This window comes from Alosa pseudoharengus, unplaced genomic scaffold (genome assembly GCF_046254945.1).
Source record: "Alosa pseudoharengus isolate Yale_2024_CS ecotype anadromous, Long Island Sound unplaced genomic scaffold, YU_APseudo_1.1 YU_APseudo_1.1_scf_18, whole genome shotgun sequence".
NCBI lineage: Eukaryota > Metazoa > Chordata > Actinopteri > Clupeiformes > Clupeidae > Alosa > Alosa pseudoharengus.
Window position 1 is genome coordinate 14,197,609 of NW_027468650.1, and position 17,857 is coordinate 14,215,465.

Sequence of the window (17,857 nt, forward strand, 5' to 3'; positions counted from 1 at the left end):
CGTAACATCATTTAAACCAATGAGAATGACATTTGTCATTCCCTTTAACGGTGCAAAGCGCGACATCAAAGAATGCATCGGTATTTTAACAGTCAACGGCGCATTTGAAGGACCGTATGGAACAGTCATTCCACTAAACCATGCTTTACTAAAACCTAGCATAGCCTTTACGCATCTGCACTCGTCTATTATTTGAACTCATTGGCAAAGTGAAACTAACTTCACCAAGCCCTCAGTCAACGACAAGGCAGTTATACGCAGTAAGTAACTTTCACTATTGACAGACAATGGGTTACCATTGAAAACATAAAGCTGGAAAAAGCAACACTTACCCTAATAATTTTTGAATGACTGAATAAAACAACGTTTATCTTGCAGAGGAGTTGCTTATATCTCGTGATAGTGCGTCTTCAGCTGTGCTCTAGCCTAATCACTTTTAACCGTCATTACCAATTTGCAAATGCATTGTGAGATGTATTTCGTAATATCTTTATATTCTAATTGTGTTTCCCATTGTAGCCTAATCATGTCATTTTTAATGCTTTGCATGGATGTGCACTGGTGCACGTTCATGGAGGATAGAAGGATGGTGCGTTGTGCACCCGCCAATATGACTGTTGACAATGCGCTCTTAAAATAACATATAAACAACTCGCCATAGACTTCTGACCAGGTTTCTCTTGGTCAGTGGCGTGATGCGTTTTAGGTGGTGTACAATAGAGATTTTTAGACAATGCGCCAGGCCACTCCCTAGGTTGTTAATTACCACACCCCTGGGCGCATTGTTTAAAAAATAGACATGCAAAATAAGAAAATAAACTTTGCGTCGGGTGGAAAGTGAGTTTTACGCCATGTGCCAGGGTGCAAAATAGGGGCCATAATCTCTTACCACTCATATTCTGATGATACCCAACTTTACATATCTATCTCCTCTGATGACCCCAGTCCGGTGAATGACCTCCCTTGCTGCATCTCTGACATTAAAAATGGGATGGCCCAAAATGTTTTAATGTTAAATTATGTCAAGACAGAGATTCTGGTTGTAGGCCCTAAGGCCCTGAGACATCACTTTCAACCAATTCTAACCTCCCTCTTGGTAAAACCGTGTGAGGATGTTAAAAATTAAGGAGTGACTCTTGATGCAGATCTTAATTTTCAAAAACATATATCTAACATTACAAAGACAGCCTTCTACCACCTCAGAAATATTTCTAAAGTCTGTGGCCTCCTGTCTTTACAGGATTCAGAAAAAATAGTACACACACATTTATCTCCAGTCGTTTAAATTACTGTAACACACTCTATGCTGGTCTAACAAAACAGATGTTGAACAAACTTCAACTTATCCAAAATGCAGCTGCTAGAATACTCACTAGAACATCTAAATTTAAATCACTTCACTGGCTCCCAGTTCACCAAAGAATTGAGTTCAAAAGACTCCTACTTGTCTTTAAATCATTAAGCGGCCTTGCCCCACCCTATATTTCAGATTTGATCTCTTTATGATCCAATCCATTACTTAAGGTCCTCCAGTAAATGTCTCCTCACGACCCCCAGAATAAACACTAATGCAACACATAGTGCCTTTAGTTACTGTGCCCCAATCCTCTGGAATAGCCTACCTCTGGAATTAAGGTCATCGCAATCAATGCTCTCTTTTAAAATGGGACTTATAATTCATGACTACAGGTCTTTGCTAACACTCCATTTTATTATTATTATTTGTATTTATTAATTTTCTTTTTAGTTGTGTCTTTTCTTTTGCTAAGTGTGGTTGTTTATTTTAGACAATTTAATGACAACTCTCCACTCAAAGCACATTGTGTTTATGTATGCCATCTGAAATGTGCTATACAAATAAACTGACTTGACTTGACTTGACTTGGTTTGGTGATTCTGCAGATAATTACAATGAAACCAATGCTTGCTCTAACTTTTAAAACCTGTGTCCTCAGACAACCTCTGAGGGCAAACATCTCCTTAGCCACTTGACAGGACCTAGTCATAAAATTTCACCTCTAAAATTTGCCTAAAACTTAAAATAGGGTTAGTATTTCACTAACCTGGAGCAGTGAGCTGCCTTGCTACAGCGGCGCTCAAGGAGCAGTCAAGAGTTAGGTACCTTGCTCAAGGGCACTTCAGCCGTTCCTACTGGTGGGGGATCGAACCGGCAACCCTTCGGTTCCAAGCCTGAAGCCCTAACTAGTAGGCCACGACTGCCCCCACAAAGTTATATATGACAAAAGGGAAGACGCACGGCTTAGCCTGTCAAGAGGTCCCTAACCCCTATAATAAATGCTTATGAAATTTTCGGTTTTGACATCCCGTTTAGAATGACTGAGAAACGACTGACATCCAGCAAATTCGGGTGTTACCTGCAGGGGGCAATACAGGGCTTATGAAATACTTGGTCCCAGCAGGCAGACAGTCAGTTTAATGTTTATAATGGGCCAATTCTTTTCATAGCATAGTCAAAGAAAAAGAAAGCCCTTAGTTTAGTTTTACCCCTTCTTCTATGTAGGTCTGTTGTGAGGTGGCTGTATACTGTAGGTGGGGTCCTTGATGAATGTTACATGCAAGTATCTCATGAACATACAAACAACAGAAACACTTTTTAAGTGATTGTATTGGAATGCATTCCATACTGAAAACTAAGACACAGCAAACAAGAACAGATATCCATCATGAGAGCTTCACTCTTCATCATGTCCATCATGAGAGCTTCACTCTTCATCGTGTCCTTTCTGTGATACAGTAAAAAAATATTGTCAGCAATTTGTGGATGCATATGATTGTCAGAGGTCAAAATTAACTACTATTAATCTACCAACCACCTTCACATTTTACCAGCATCTCACTGGTAGCTAGGGCCAATTTTGAGCCCCAGTGATAGTAAATGATTTTAAACACTGAGAGAGCCTAGTACTGCTAAAGGCTGCACATATAGTGCAATGTATTATAATAATATATGACAATGTCATGACAATGATATTAATGTATTCGTATTTAATACAGTGACAACTGTTGCTCTCACCTTGCCACCTGCATCACGGCTCTTGGTTCTCATTTTGTTGACTTGAGACTCAGCTATATCAGCTCTCTCCTCAGCCTCATCTAGTTCATGCTGCAGCTTGCGGAACTTGCCCAGGTTGCTATTGGCCTGCTCTTCCTGAAACGTACAAACAAAATAAGTGTATTTTATTTATTTGCATATTCTGCAATTAAAGGGAACCGTACAGCTTTTTACCTTAAAACCAATTACATTACATTTGGCTAACACATTTTTAACCAAAGTGACTAACAACATGGTTAACACTTAACAGTTTTGCTTTTTAAAGCAATTTAAAGCAATTTTCTCAACAATTCTAGGACAATTTAAAAAAAGGTGAGTGCTGTTTTTTAAACAATCGAGACTCAGTTCTAGTCAGGTGGTAAGTGCTAGGATCAGCAAGACTAGTTGTAAGTAGTGCTACGAGAGTAAATGTTCTCTGAAGAGCTGGGTCTTCAGGAGTTTTTTGAAGATGGAGAGGGATGTCCCTGCTCTAGTAAGAACTGGTAGTGAGTTCCACCAACGAGGACCAACAGAAAAAAGTTTGGATTGGCCTGAACGTACTGGTGGTAGAGCTAGACGTCGTTCGTCTGTGGAGCGCAACAGGAGGCACAGTAGCATATGCCTGTATGAGGGCATTCAAGTAAGTAGGTAGGACCAGCAGTTCAGTTTTTGAGAGGTTTAGCTGGAGATGATGTGCCTTCATCCATGTAGATATGTCTGAAAGGCAATCCGAGATCTGTGCCGAGACCAGGGGGTCATCGGGTGGAATGGACAGATAGAGCTGTGTGTCATCTGCATATCAGTGGTATGAGAAGCCATGCAAACGGATAATCTGTCCCAAAGAGGTGGTGTAGATAGCAAAGAGAAGGGGGCCCAGCACTGAGCCCTGGGGGATCTCTGTGGTGAAATAGTGAGGCAGACAGCTGTCCAAGCCATGATACGTTAAACGAGTGTCCTGTGAGGTAGGATTCAATTAGTTTTCACCCCCACCTTTTCCCAATATTTGAAATCATTTTTATACATCATATTATTATGTAGCACAGTAACACCATTTGAAAGCTTGGACTCTTGGGAATAAATACATGACAATTTTTTTCATTTAAAATATGTGTAGTGCTTTACATGATAAAATGTGTAAAAGTGAAAGATCAAAATCACAGCACACTGATCACTATTAACATAGTTTTTTCATTTGGAGCGAACATTGGATAAAATGTATCTTACTATGTCTCAATTCAAAATGGCTGATGGCCCACATCCCCCATTTAGTGCTTCCTTACCCTCAAGCCCTTGTATATCCTTAGGAGTATGTGAAGTGAAGAACAAAACAAAAATATTGATTTAATGTTGGTTTTCTCTTGACTAATATGTTTGGCAGCATTGGACCATTAACCCTTACAAGCCCGACCGTTCTAATTTCGTTAAAATTTTAACACACAAGAATCGAAAACATGGCAAGAAATGGTTAACAGGATTAGGTTAGGATTGCTGCTAAAAAGGTGCTGTCTAGAATCATTGTGGAGACATGGAGAGCCTTGGTAGATATTATAAAAACAATTTTGAGAACTGTGAATGCAAATGAAGATGTTTCCATTGAGTATGAATAATTTTGGACCTGCCATTTGTAAAATATACTGTAAATCAGGTTTCTAGGACAAGTATACTTGCATATACAAGGAATTTGGTCTCTGCATTTATCCCATCCGTAAATTAGTGAACACACAGAGCACATAGTGAACACACAGTGAGGTGAAGCACACACTAACCAGGAGCAGCGTGTAGCCTTGCTACAGCAGCGCTCGGGGAGCAGTGAGGGGTTAGGTGCCTTGCTCAAGGGCACTTCAGCCATGGATGTGGGCATGGGAGAGCAGTGCTCAACCACTTCCCCCACCCACATTTTTCCTACTGGTCGGGGATCGAACCAGCAACCCTTCGGTCACAAGCCCGAAGCCCTAACCAAGAAATTGCAAAGATTTATATTGTTGTGTAATTATTCCATATTTAGTGTAGTCATTCCATATCAGAGCCCCTGACATACAATCCAAATACAAGCATGAAACTTCAGAGTGTTACTTTTCATTTAAGAGCAAGATTATGCTTCTACAGAATCTACACAAAAGGGTTCATATGCAGTAAGCATTTGATTGTCAGAATGTAAATCGTAAATGTAAATCAGGTTTCTTAGCCAAGTATGCTGTATACAAGAAATTTGGTCTCTGCATTTATCCCATCCGTGAATTAGTGAACATACAGAGCACACAGTGAGGTGAAGCACACACTAACCTGGAGCAGTGAGTATTCAAACCCGGAGCAGTAACGTTTCAAAAATCCTTTTTAAAAAAAAAAATATTATTTGGGCTTTTTATGCCTTTAATGATAGGACAGTGGAGAGTGACAGGAAGCGAATGGGAGAGAGAGCAGGGGTGGGATCCGGAAAGGACCACGGGGCGGGAATCGAACCCGGGTTGCTGGCATACGGTGCAGGTGCCCCAGTTGTGCCACAGCTGGGGCCCAAAAATCCTTTTGATGGCACATAACATCATGAAGTGACGATTGGCATTTTTGCCATTGTCTGAGCGGCTCTCTGTAGGCGATTACCGACCTAGCAACTTTCTAGTTTTTGGGTAGGATACTGTAACCTGACTGCGCCAGATGGATTTGCTCCGCATATCCATCTGGGAACTTTTCATTGAAGAACTTTTGGGAAGGGGCGGAAATACTGGTTAGCTGATTGGATAAACCATCTGTCTATCACTACCTTTGTTGGTTATCGACGGGCCAAATCAACCAATTAGATGAACAAAGTGTTCTTCTAATGCCTTCGTTTAACATACAGTTAGGTAACGTGACTAACGTTAAGATGTTTTAACTTACCATTTGTATGTGACATGAACCTAATCAACGACAATTCCCATCAAGTTTTCACGGTAGGCCCTACACTTCTGAAGAAAGTATATCCCTCCATTGTGAACTGGAATCAGCCGTGGAGGATGTCTGTGTCTTTCATTCCTCCCAGCTGCATGGCTGAGACTCATAGCTTCACAGCTTACCCAGGAATACTTTCTAATTTGAATAAAACTTGCGCGATAGCTATGCTCATCTCTGTGGATGCCGTCATGTTGTTCGTTGCGTCACACCTCAACCCGCCTCAAAGCCAACGCTGATTGGACGTTCGTTTGGTGAACTGCTCCAAATTCTCTTTAACGGAAAGTATCCAGACTGATCTGCGAGTGAAACCCTGAAGCTCGCGAGATCAGGATGGTCTCACGAGGCTAAGGATACTGCGCCCCACCTGAAATCTAAACGCAAAAGAGTGGTGCATTCCCTCTATATTATATTGGAGTTATGTTCATACTCTGTTGCAAAAGACGCATATATTTATTTTGTTGCGTTTCATTATTTCGCTTCTCAATCAAAGGGGGGAGTTGAGGGCAAATCTTGTTAAGGGTGCCTTTAATAGATTAAAATACTTTGATAATAGATAAAACAAGGAAGAGAAGGAAAAACTAAGGAGAAGAGGATGTTCACTTACAGCCTCCTCTGATGTTCTCTTGTAGGACTTGACCTTCAGCTGCAGTTTGTCCACCAGATCTTGAAGACGATGCAGATTCTTTTTGTCCTCAGTCTACAGATGAGAGAGGTGGGTGAATTTTAGCATTTAGCATTATGTATTATAAAAAGTCTTTTTGGCATGGTATAATTTAATATACCTGATAGGTGAGCTCCTTGATGCGGCGCTCATATTTACGGATTCCTTTGACAGAATCACTGGCCTTCCGTTGCTCTATTTCTACCTCACATTACAGCTCTCTCACCTACATGTTGACAAATAAAGCAAATACTGAACACATGGAGATATGTCCACCTGTAATATCTAGTTGAGCACAGATTACTAGAAAAAGCTAGCAAAAACACAGCACTCACTCTGGACTCCAACTTCTGGATCTGTTTCTTGCCACCTTTCAGCATCAGTGATGGCCTTCTTGGCCTTTTCCTCAGCATTCCTGCACTCCTGCACAGCCTCCTCTACTTCATTCTGCAACTGGGATGTATCACCCTCCAGTTTCTTCTTCTGGTTCAGCAGGCTGGTGTTCTATGTGGCAAGACAGAAATGTTCACAATGGTGTGTGTCACATTGTAAAAATAATCTCTCTCCTATGAATCTGGAATCTGAAAACCACCATGTTTAGGATTTTACCTGAGAGTGCAGCAGCTGCACCCTCTCACTGACGTCCAGCAGCTCCTGTTCAGCCAGTTTCCGGCCTCTCTCAGTCTGCTCCACCAGGGACCTGAGCTCATCCAGTTCAGCCTGCAGCAGATTGCTGCGTCTCTCTACAATAGCAGTGTTCTCTTTGAGATCATCATTACTGCGTAGAGCGTCATCCAGCTGCAGTTGGGCATCCTGCAAGGTACACATGTTAGAAATGTAAAAAAAATGTTCTAGATTGCTAATATACATCCTTGTTTATAGTGAAATATTTTTTATCCAAAAAACACACAATTAAGCTAGAGCAGAAATAAAAAGCTAAGTTTTTCAGACTAGATGGATGTATGGGATATACTCTAATATATGGACCTTTGACTTCCTGCACTGTGAATGGGATTATGGAGCTCTGTGCTTCATTGTTTTTACCTTCAGATGTCCATGGAGACCCTTGAGCTGCTTCTGGGCCTCAGATGCCTGCCTGTTGGCCTGACTGAGCTGGATCTCCATCTCATTGAGGTCTCCCTCCATCTTCTTCTTCACCCTGAGAGCCTCATTCCTGCTGCGAGTCTCAGACTCCAGGGAGGTCTGCAGGGTATCCACTACTCTCTGCTGGTTCCTCTTGGCCTGTTCCATTTCCTCATCCTTCTCAGTAAGTTTACGCTCAATGTCAGCTTTGACCTGGTTGAACTCCAGCTGAGCTCTGAGTATCTTACCCTCCTCATGTTCAAGGGTACCCTGTGGAGATATAGAACATGATAATCGACTTAGTTATATACTTAGAATGAGGGAAACTAGTTTTCTGATTATTCTGATCTTTATGAATGTACCTCAGCTTCCTCAAGGGCAGTCTGGATCTCTGCCTTCTCTTGTTCAAGTGTCTTCCTGACCTTCTCAAGCTCATGAATGCTCTTTCCAGTCTCACCAAGTTGCTCAGTGAGATCAGAAATTTCCTCTGGAAAGCAGACCAATATTAGTTAGTTGTGTCATGTCACTTCAACAATCATATAAGTTTTGTGTTAAGGGAGGATCAAACAGACCTTGGAGATTTTTGTTCTCCCTCTTCATGGTCTCAAGGTGATCCAAAGATTCCTCATAAGAATTCTTGAGTTTGAAGAGCTCAGTGCCAAGAGATCTGGACTCTTTCTGGGAACTCCTCAAACTTTTGCTTCCACTCAGACAAGACCTGTTAACGCGAAAAATCTTAAGTCTAAATCTGAAAGTCACGTTAAGGCATATTGCCAATGATTTTTTGATTATTTGTTTACTCACCTTATCAAAGTTTCTTTGTCTCTTGTCTAGAGCAGCAGCAGCAGCACTGGATCTCTCCACATCTACCATGAGATCTTCAATCTCATTCTGCAGTCTGTTTTATGTTTAGTTTTCTCCAGAGAGGAGCATTTGGCATTGACAGCTTCCACAGCTTCCTCTGCATCTTGCAAACGCTGAGCAAGTTTTTTCCTGAGGAAAAAATAAAATAAAATTTACTGACATGTGAATGCCATATCTAATCATTGATTTTAAACAATTCATACACAGTCAGTTTACAGGGCCTTACTTGGCTTCTTCCAGCTCCTCAGTTCTCTGTATGGCATCAGTTTCGTACTTGGTTCTCCACTGAGCCACCTCAGAGTTGGCCTTGGAGAGACTACGTTGCAGCTCAGCCTTGGCCTCTTGCTCCTCCTCAAACTGCTCCCTTAGGAGGTCAGCATCATGGCGAGAAGACTGCACTGCATGGGCTAGTGCATTCTTGGCCTGTTGATCGGATCAGATACAAGTCTATCAGATATGTCATACTAGAGTAACAATTGAACACTTTTCTGCAAGTCAGTTATGAATACCTTCACTTCCTCCTCAAGTTGCCTCTTGAGATCCTCAACCTGCTGTGTGTAGGATTGTTTGCCTCTTGTTAGTTGAGAAACAAGTGAGTCTTTCTCTTCTAGCTGTCTTGTAAGCTCACCTTGATAAACAGAATATACATTGTCAAAGTTTCTTTTCTTCTTTTTTTCTTGATACATGGATCAAATAAATGAGTTGTTTCACTATTTTGACTTAACATTTTCAGTTTGAAGCTTGGCTTTCTGCATGGTGAAGTCATTGATGGAGCGCTGGCCTTCCTCAGACTTTGTTCTGTATTCACTCATCTGGTCCTCCAGTGTTCTGCACATCTTCTCCAAATTTGTCTGACAAAATAATACAGAATGTTGTTCTCATGTACAATTTCTTGAAAAAGTGCTGTCAGTATAGAGCATTTAGTGTTCCTTATTTAAGTTCTTCCATTTTGTACAAACCTTGGCTTTGGCAACTTGCTCCATGTTGGAGACAACATCGTCCAACTCCAGACGGAGCTCACTTTTCTCCTTCTCAAGCTTTTGTTTCACTCTCTGAAGGTTGTCAATCTGCTCCCCAAGGTCAGCCACACTGTCTGCATGCTTCTTCCTCAGTGTGGAGGAAGTGGCCTCATGTTGCAGAGTGGACTCTTCGAGGTCTCTGCGCAGCTTCTGGAACTCAGCCTCCCTCTTCTTGTTCATCTCAATCTGGGCAGCAGTGGCACCTCCAGCCTCCTCCAGCCTCTCACTGATCTCCTCCAGCTCTCTGGCCAGGTCTGCCCTCTGCTTCTCTACTTTGGCTCGGGCAGCTCTCTCAGCCTCCAGCTCTTCCTCCAGCTCCTCAATGCGAGCCTAAGGATAGTAAAATAGGATTTTTTTTGTGAGAAATATGTTATCACAATATTTTATATTATAGATATGAATAGTTTTTATTTTTCATTTACCTGCAGCTCCTTCAGTTTCTTCTGGAGCTGGGCACTAATAGCTTGTTCATCTTCAATCTTGCTGTTAAGTTGACTGATCTCAAAGTCTTTCCTGTGTTGAAACAGCCAATGCAAATATCAATGGAATATATGTTTTCTCTGTTTGTTATTTATTACAGATGAGCGTCTGATTTGTACACACTTCTTCATCCGTTCTTCGAGCTGCTGTTTGTCATTCTCCAAGTCCATAAGACTTTCCTGGGATAACTTTAAGTCACCCTCAAGCTTTCCTTTAGCTCTCTCAAGATCAATCCGGTAACACTCCATAATAAGGTGCCATAATAAATAGCAAACTAGTAATTACCTAACCCTTTGTTAATATTTGTTAATTGTTACTAAAATATCTATTTGGCACAAGTTAATAGTTTGTTCATCATTAATTCAATATTAGTTGTTTGCATAAAATCTGTATGTTGATATTTTAACAAATCTATTAACTAATATTGTATTAATATTTGTTAATAGTTAACTAAATGTCTTTTTGGCACTAATTAACAGTTATTTCTTACATCATTTAAATGTTAACTGTTTATTTACAAACTATATACTAATATAAAAGTTAATGACATATTATTATTTATCTAGCTTTTCTGATTAGCTTTGTGGAGAATTTATGGAATTTATGGTTTATGGCTTTATGGTCTTGTGGGGTGTATAAGGCACACCTCTTCTTCCACTTCATCCTTATTGGATACCTTTGTGGTTGGCTGTCCTGTAATTGGTGACCCTGTCTAGTGTTTGAAAGTAGTGTACTCTTTGCCTTTGGAAGTAGGCTACTATTTGGTTGCTGCTTGAATATGGTGAAATTCAGGGGAGGGGTGTAACAGAGTTAGAGATATAGTTTAGTGTTTGTATGTGATTTTCGCCGTAATTAAGCAGCTTTTTTGAGATTGGTGTTTTGGAGCCCCCTTTGGAGAAACGGTATACTGCAGCTCTGCTGCGTTTTGTCCTTGCATTGTTGCCATAGCTGATCAGAAGCGGTATGCTTTGCATTGGGTAGGTTGGCTGTATAAAGCACTCTCCACTTTGTTCTAATTTTGTAACTGTAAAATGTTGTTTACGTTAAAAACTTCGATATACCACCTGTAATATATTACTTTACATGTATTGTTAGGATTTGGTAGCAATTCTAGCAACTTAGAGAACGTTTATTAATGTTTTCATTATGACCACGAGTTCATACACACGAGTCTAACGTGACTAGCTGTAAACTCCGCTAGCAACTTTCCATGCATTCAGTGTAGTTTAGCTTAGTGCTCATGGAAAGTGCAATTGAATGTTTTGTTTTAACTTTTCCTAAAGGAATAAAAGTGATAAGCCAGTTTTGGTCTCAGTCCCTTCACTGTCTGACTAATAGTTATATATTACTAATATATTAATAAAGCTTAACCAACTTTATTATAAGGGTCCCCCATACTGATAGTTATATATTACTAATATATTAATTAAGCTTAACCAACTTTATTATAAGGGTCCCCCATACTGATAGTTATATATTACTAATATATTAATTAAGCTCAACCAACTTTATTATAAGGGGCCCCACGCTTATAGCTATATACCACTAATATATTAATTAAGCTTAACCAACTTTATTGCAAGCGTTTCTGGCGCCGACAAGAGTGGCGGCATGTCAAGGTAGCTCCGTGTTTTTTTCTTGAATTTCCCCTTCGGGATCAATAAAGTATCTATCTGTCTATCTATTGTAAGGGTCCTATGGGGAGTGGTTCATATTGGGATAGGCAGAAGCACAGTTTAATATCAATTAGTTAAATAATAATAAGTCATTAACTTTTCTATTAACATATAGTTTGTAAATAAACATTTAACATGTAAATGATGTAAGAAATAACTGTTAATTAGTGCCAAAAATACATTTAGTTAACTATTAACACATATTAATACAATATTAGTTAATAGATTTGTTAAAACATTAACATACAGATTTTATGCAAACAACTAATATTTAATTAATGATGAAAAAACTATTAACTTGTGCCAAATAGATATTTTAGTAACAATTAACAAATATTAACAAAGGGTTAGGTAATTACTAGTTTGCTATTTATTATGGTACCTTATTATAGAGAGTTTCCGATCAATCCTAAGTTTCTTTTCCTGTTCCAAGGACCCTTCAAGCTGTTTAGAATAAAAAGTGATCGTCAATGTGTCTTCATTCAGTTTATACAGTGAGATGTGGGTGCCTGTTGTTTTTATTGCCTACATCATCAACTTGTTGCTCCAGCTTGGTTTTGGCCTTAGTCAGAGTGTTGACTTTGTCTTCCTCACTCTGGAGGTCATCCAGCGTTTGCTGGTGAGCCTCCTGAAGTGCTTTCTTATCCTTGGTCAGCTTGGCAATGATTTCATCTAAAGCTGCCATCTCCTCAGTCAGGTTTTTAACCTAAAAATAATGTAGACCATTGACAAATGATTGCATGACTTCATTACTTGGACATTTTAATTGGTGATGATAAGTACAATTTTCAGTTGTGCTTACCTTATTCTCAGTGGCATGTTTCTCTTTCTCAACTTTAGCTAGTGTGAGCTCCAGATCATCAATGTCCTTCTTGAGCTCAGAGCACTCATCCTCCAACTTCCTCTTCTTTGCAGTCAGCTCTGAATTCATCTCCTCTTCATCTTCCAGTCTCTCAGTCAGCTCCTTGGATTTGGCCTCAAGCTGAATCTTGCTCTTGATCAGACCTTCACAATGCTCCTCAGCATCACACAGATTGTCTTGCTCCTATGATGACGAATAGATTGTAGATTGATAAAATTGAAGCTACAAATAAAAGTAGATACTATATCTGACAAATTTGCATGTGTTTTTGAATATTAAATTTGAATTTAAATAAATAGACCCTCAGTACAATTCATTCTTTATATTACTGACTAATTAATATTCACAGGTTAATTGTAGAGTATACTCACAGTCTGGACTTGAAGTTGCCGGTCATTCTTCTCTTGGAGAATAGAAACCATTTTCTCCTCCAGCTCTTTTCTACGAGCCTCAGTTTTTGCATAGGCCTCCTTCAACTTCAGGAATTCTTCCTTCATGTTTGCCATCTCTTTCTCAGACTCAGCAGATTTCAGCAGTGGCTTGATCTTGAAGTACATCTTCATCCAGGGCCAATTCTTGACCCCCATGAAAGCACGGACGTTCCACTGAATCACCAGTAGCGAGTCCCTGTATTGTAATAAGTGCTTAAATTGGCCTTTCCTGATAATTCTCTATTAAGAGTATTGGTAACACTTTATAATAACTGCACACAATTCATAATTTACTAAGCCTTTGTTACTTATTAGTTAATGGTTTGTTCATCATTAGTAATTTCTTGTTCATACATAATTTATCATCGGTAAAGCATTTGTTCACACAGTTATAAATAGTTTGTTCATAGTAAATAAGCCTATATCTAAAATATGTTATACATTATTGTTAATGCTTAATAAATGATGCAATAATATTAAGTAATATTTCCATTATTTAAGTTGTTACATACACATGCACTAATGATTAGTTAGGGTGAGGATACATATTTTATAAACCATTTCCTAATACTATAATTCATAATTAATTCAGGAGTTACAAGTGGTGAGTTAATGATATTTTGTGAGCTCATCTAAAGTGAGGACGTTTTATTTATAACCATTTATAACTGTGTGAACAAATGCTTTACTGATGATAAATTATGTATGAACAAGAAATTACTAATGATGAACAAACCATTAACTAATTAGTAAGTAACAAAGGCTTAATAAACTAGATGTACCGCATAGCGGTACAAAATATGACCGCCGCTCAGTCCTGTACATCCATTCCGCGAAAATAAATCATATTAATGAATTTGTCTCCATCTTCTACTCCATCCCCCACTCTTGAAACTTTTGTGTATGCTTGTTTGCAAACACACATTCCGCACACAAAGTAGCCTACTGGCGCTGCAAAGGTGAATATATTTGTTTCTGGGCCAAAACATTTGTAGCATTGTTATAAAACCTTTAAAATCTCTAAACAATCACAAGTAGGGCAGTTCATCACAGTCCATCCATTGCAACTGGACTGATGAAAGGTACACCTGTAGGCTACATTGTATTTGGGAAAAGCAGAAGGTAGCAGCATAATGTATTTATTTATTTATTATTAAACAAAACAATCCCTGTCAGTTCCATGCAGTTTTCAACAGCTATCAAGAAGAGAGGTCATGTCATGGATTTTTGTGAATGTTTCTTCTTCTACATAGAGCAGAGCATCATCAACACCTGAACTTGGTCCCTAATTTGGAGTTTGCTATTGTGAGATGCATCTCTGACCTTGTCTTTGACTCTGTTTTGCAGTGTCCTCCTTGACATCTCAGTGGCCAAGCAAAAAAATCCCAACCTGTGTGCACTTCATCTTGTCTACATCACTCATGCTGTCTCTGGTCAGCTGTCCTTTTCAGTACATCAAGCACATTGCAACGTTTTTGGATCAGAAGCCTATAACAGGTCGGTATACAGTTTTTTACTTGATGCCTGGAAATTTAGAAAACATTAATCTGTATCTGTCTTGTGGATTTTTTTTTTTTTTTTTTAAACTTCATTGTATTTGTTCACTGTTTGTTAGGAAATAACTATTTAAATTATGCATACAGTCAAGGACAATGGATACTGACATACATTAACGCTTGATTTGTATTTCCTCTCAAATTTTTGTTTGTGGATTGGAGATTTTTATCTCTTGATTTTTATCTCTTTATCTCCCGTTAAACCTCTGCAAATTTGGAAACTGGTCCAACAACAACAACCACAGCTGTCTTTTTAGTAGATCAAGCACTGCACTACTGACATTGCATTGTTTCCTTGAGGACAAAGATAACCCTGTGAATTTCATCTCTTCGGTTCTTCCATCAATTGTAGATTGCCCTTTTGAAGCACTTGTCAATGTACCTTCACACCCTTATGAATTTGTACAGCAGCTGCTCTTTGGACTCAGAGATCTAAGAACTGCTGCTACTGTACTACAAATAATACTGAAACACATAGGACAATTAATTAGGAACAAATACCTAATTTATAGGTATTTATTTGAAAATGAGATGAAGACCTGGGTTTGGCCATTTTGAGCTGATTTGCATGACCACAAAAATGTTGCACTTGATAGTGACACATGCACACTTGGTGCTTATGCAAGTGTTGTGTCTATGTTGTGTCTAAAATGTGATTTTAACACCATTAATAAAAGACTGTAGGTATCTGAACTGAAATATAAATTGTGCATACAGGGAATCATCCATTATACTACTGGAAACATTAAGGGCCCTATCTTACACCCGTCAAAAAGTGCAATGCAAGGCTTATTCTTATCTTACACTCAATAAAGTGATGAATGTTTCGCCATGCACTCCACAAGACGCACTGTCACGATATAAGCAGCCCTTAGCAACCAGTCCCAAACAACTCCTCTGCAGGATAAATATCATTAGGATTTTTATTCAGTCATTAGAACATTATTGGGGTAAGTGTGTTGTTATTTTTTTCAGGCTATGTTTTCGAAGGTAACCCCTTGTCAGTCCACAGTGAAAGTAACTGTGTAGAACTGTTTTGTCATTGACCATGAGTCCACAGTAAGGTTAGTTTCAGATGAGTGCAGATGCATGTATGCTATACTCAGCTAGTCACAAACAGGTTTTAGTAAAGCAAGGTTTAGTGGAATCCCTGTGTTCCATACTTGGACAAACGTGCAAACAGATTCCTTCAAAATACTGATGCGCTGTTTGAAGTTGCGCTGCTTACTCTTAAAGGGAATGACAGATGTCAATGTCATTGTTTTAAAGGATGTAACGCCCAAAACACACCCCTGACTGATTAAGAAACAGACGAACAACACTTTTGAACAATGCGCCCAACGTCTGATCGCAAAATCATGCCGAATGTGGACTGGACACACCCTAAATATCTTTAAGCTTTGCCCCTCTGACCGTCCATTTCTGATCTCCAAGATAGGGCCTTAAGTCTAGGCAGAGGTGGGCACAAATACATCAAAAACGATTTTGTTACAAATGACAAATACTGGCTCATAAAATGTAACAAAATAAAATACAAAATACTGATGTGAAAATTGTATTTAATTAAAATACAAGTAATTAGTAATTTGGAAATACAAAAATACCCACACAATAATCATGGTATACTAACAAGGCATATTATTGAAAATGTATCCCCAAGAAACAAGAAATACTATTTTTGATTGGCTGGCAGGGGACTATTAATTCTGTACATTGGGGCACCTATGAAGTAGATCTGGTAAAAAATGTAATCACCATGCCATATCAATGTAAACAATGATTGAACTGACAAGCAGGCTTCGCAACAGTGGAATCAACTGTAACAAAGCAAACTACCCACCATCATTTTCAGGTAACCAATGAAAGTAGTACAACAAATTGAACAGGTCGACCTCTTTTTAAACTGAACTACCTTTCCCTTGTTGTGCTATAAATGCATGCCTGCTGGCAACATGGGGGATAAACAGAATAACAATCTATAAGGTGTCCCAATATAAGGAATGAATTAACTTGGGAGAGAATTCCACTCCGGGAGGTCTTTGTCTCCGTCACCTCCATTATTTCTGCAAATCAGGACACCTCAGTGGATGTTACTCCTTACATAAATCATCATGTCAAATCCAAGTTTTAATACTATCCTGTAGTAAGAATGAACATCAGCTATTAGGTACTCAAGGTCATGGGGTCAAAGGCCATGGTCCTAATATTCTCCCTCAGTATCTTATCTGTATCGTTTTCAATTTTTAGTCTTGTAGCACTTAACACACCTGACAATTGTTAGTTAATTGCTAGTTACTTTTTTAATTTCTTTAAACTTCCTGACATGTTCTAAGGGGTTCTAAGGGGCTCTAAGTTGTCTACAGGGTGACAAAAATTGACATAAACAAACAAATTGGGTTTACACCCCATGTTGTCCTTACAGAAGGGTGATAAAGTTAACCATTTTGGCTCCCACAATTGACTTTTCTTTTCATTTTTTTAAACTTTACACATGTTCAGAGGGGATAGTAATAGAAGAAAGTTGAATCTAACACCTTTAAGTTGATCACAATGTGGCATACCACAGCAAGGAAAATGGGTAAACATTTCATGCTTTTCTTCCAAAAAGGTAATGAAATGTTTAGGTCAACTTTACAGTTGAATATAGGGAATTGCCCAAAGGATATCTCCAGGCACCCAGCCTATTCTTAAAACCAGATTCACCAAGATTCTGGCTTTTGGCTTTATTATAAGCATTGCCTATTGTCATGGTTATAGCGGGTAGTATATTTAATTGAGTGATGACATTTTGGCTTATTTGAGAAGTATTTAAGTAGTTGAAATACTCAGATACAATCCCTCAAAGTATTTTGTTACAAACTACATTTGAGTTTTTCCAATCCATTACAAAATACGCTAAAGTAATTAAATACGTATTTTAAATACATATAATTGAAATACTGCCCATGTCTGAGTCTAGGTAGCTGGCCATAGCTTAATTCCAAATCTACAAATGCAATGTCTTGTGCCTACATCCAAAAGTCTACTGATAACAGAAATAAATGCAATTGAATCCACTGCACAAGAAAATCATCATGTGTCCTACTGAAAACATTAGGACTACAGGGTAGCTGGCCACTGACTTCTCTAACCATATCCATTTAGAAGCACTAGTTCAGCTGTTTGCACAAAAGAAGACAATGAGGTGTGTAGCTATAAGCCTCTGAGTCTTACACTGTTAAGTAACTTGACTTGAGGTCAAGGAC

At 38.9% G+C, this 17,857-nt stretch overlaps 1 pseudogene; it reads right to left on the bottom strand.

The window, feature by feature from the left end:
* Window positions 1-2,694: 2,694 nt before the first annotated feature.
* On the bottom strand, window positions 2,695-12,768 carry LOC143130970 (myosin-7-like; annotated as a pseudogene).
* Between the last annotated feature and the right edge of the window lie 5,089 nt (window positions 12,769-17,857).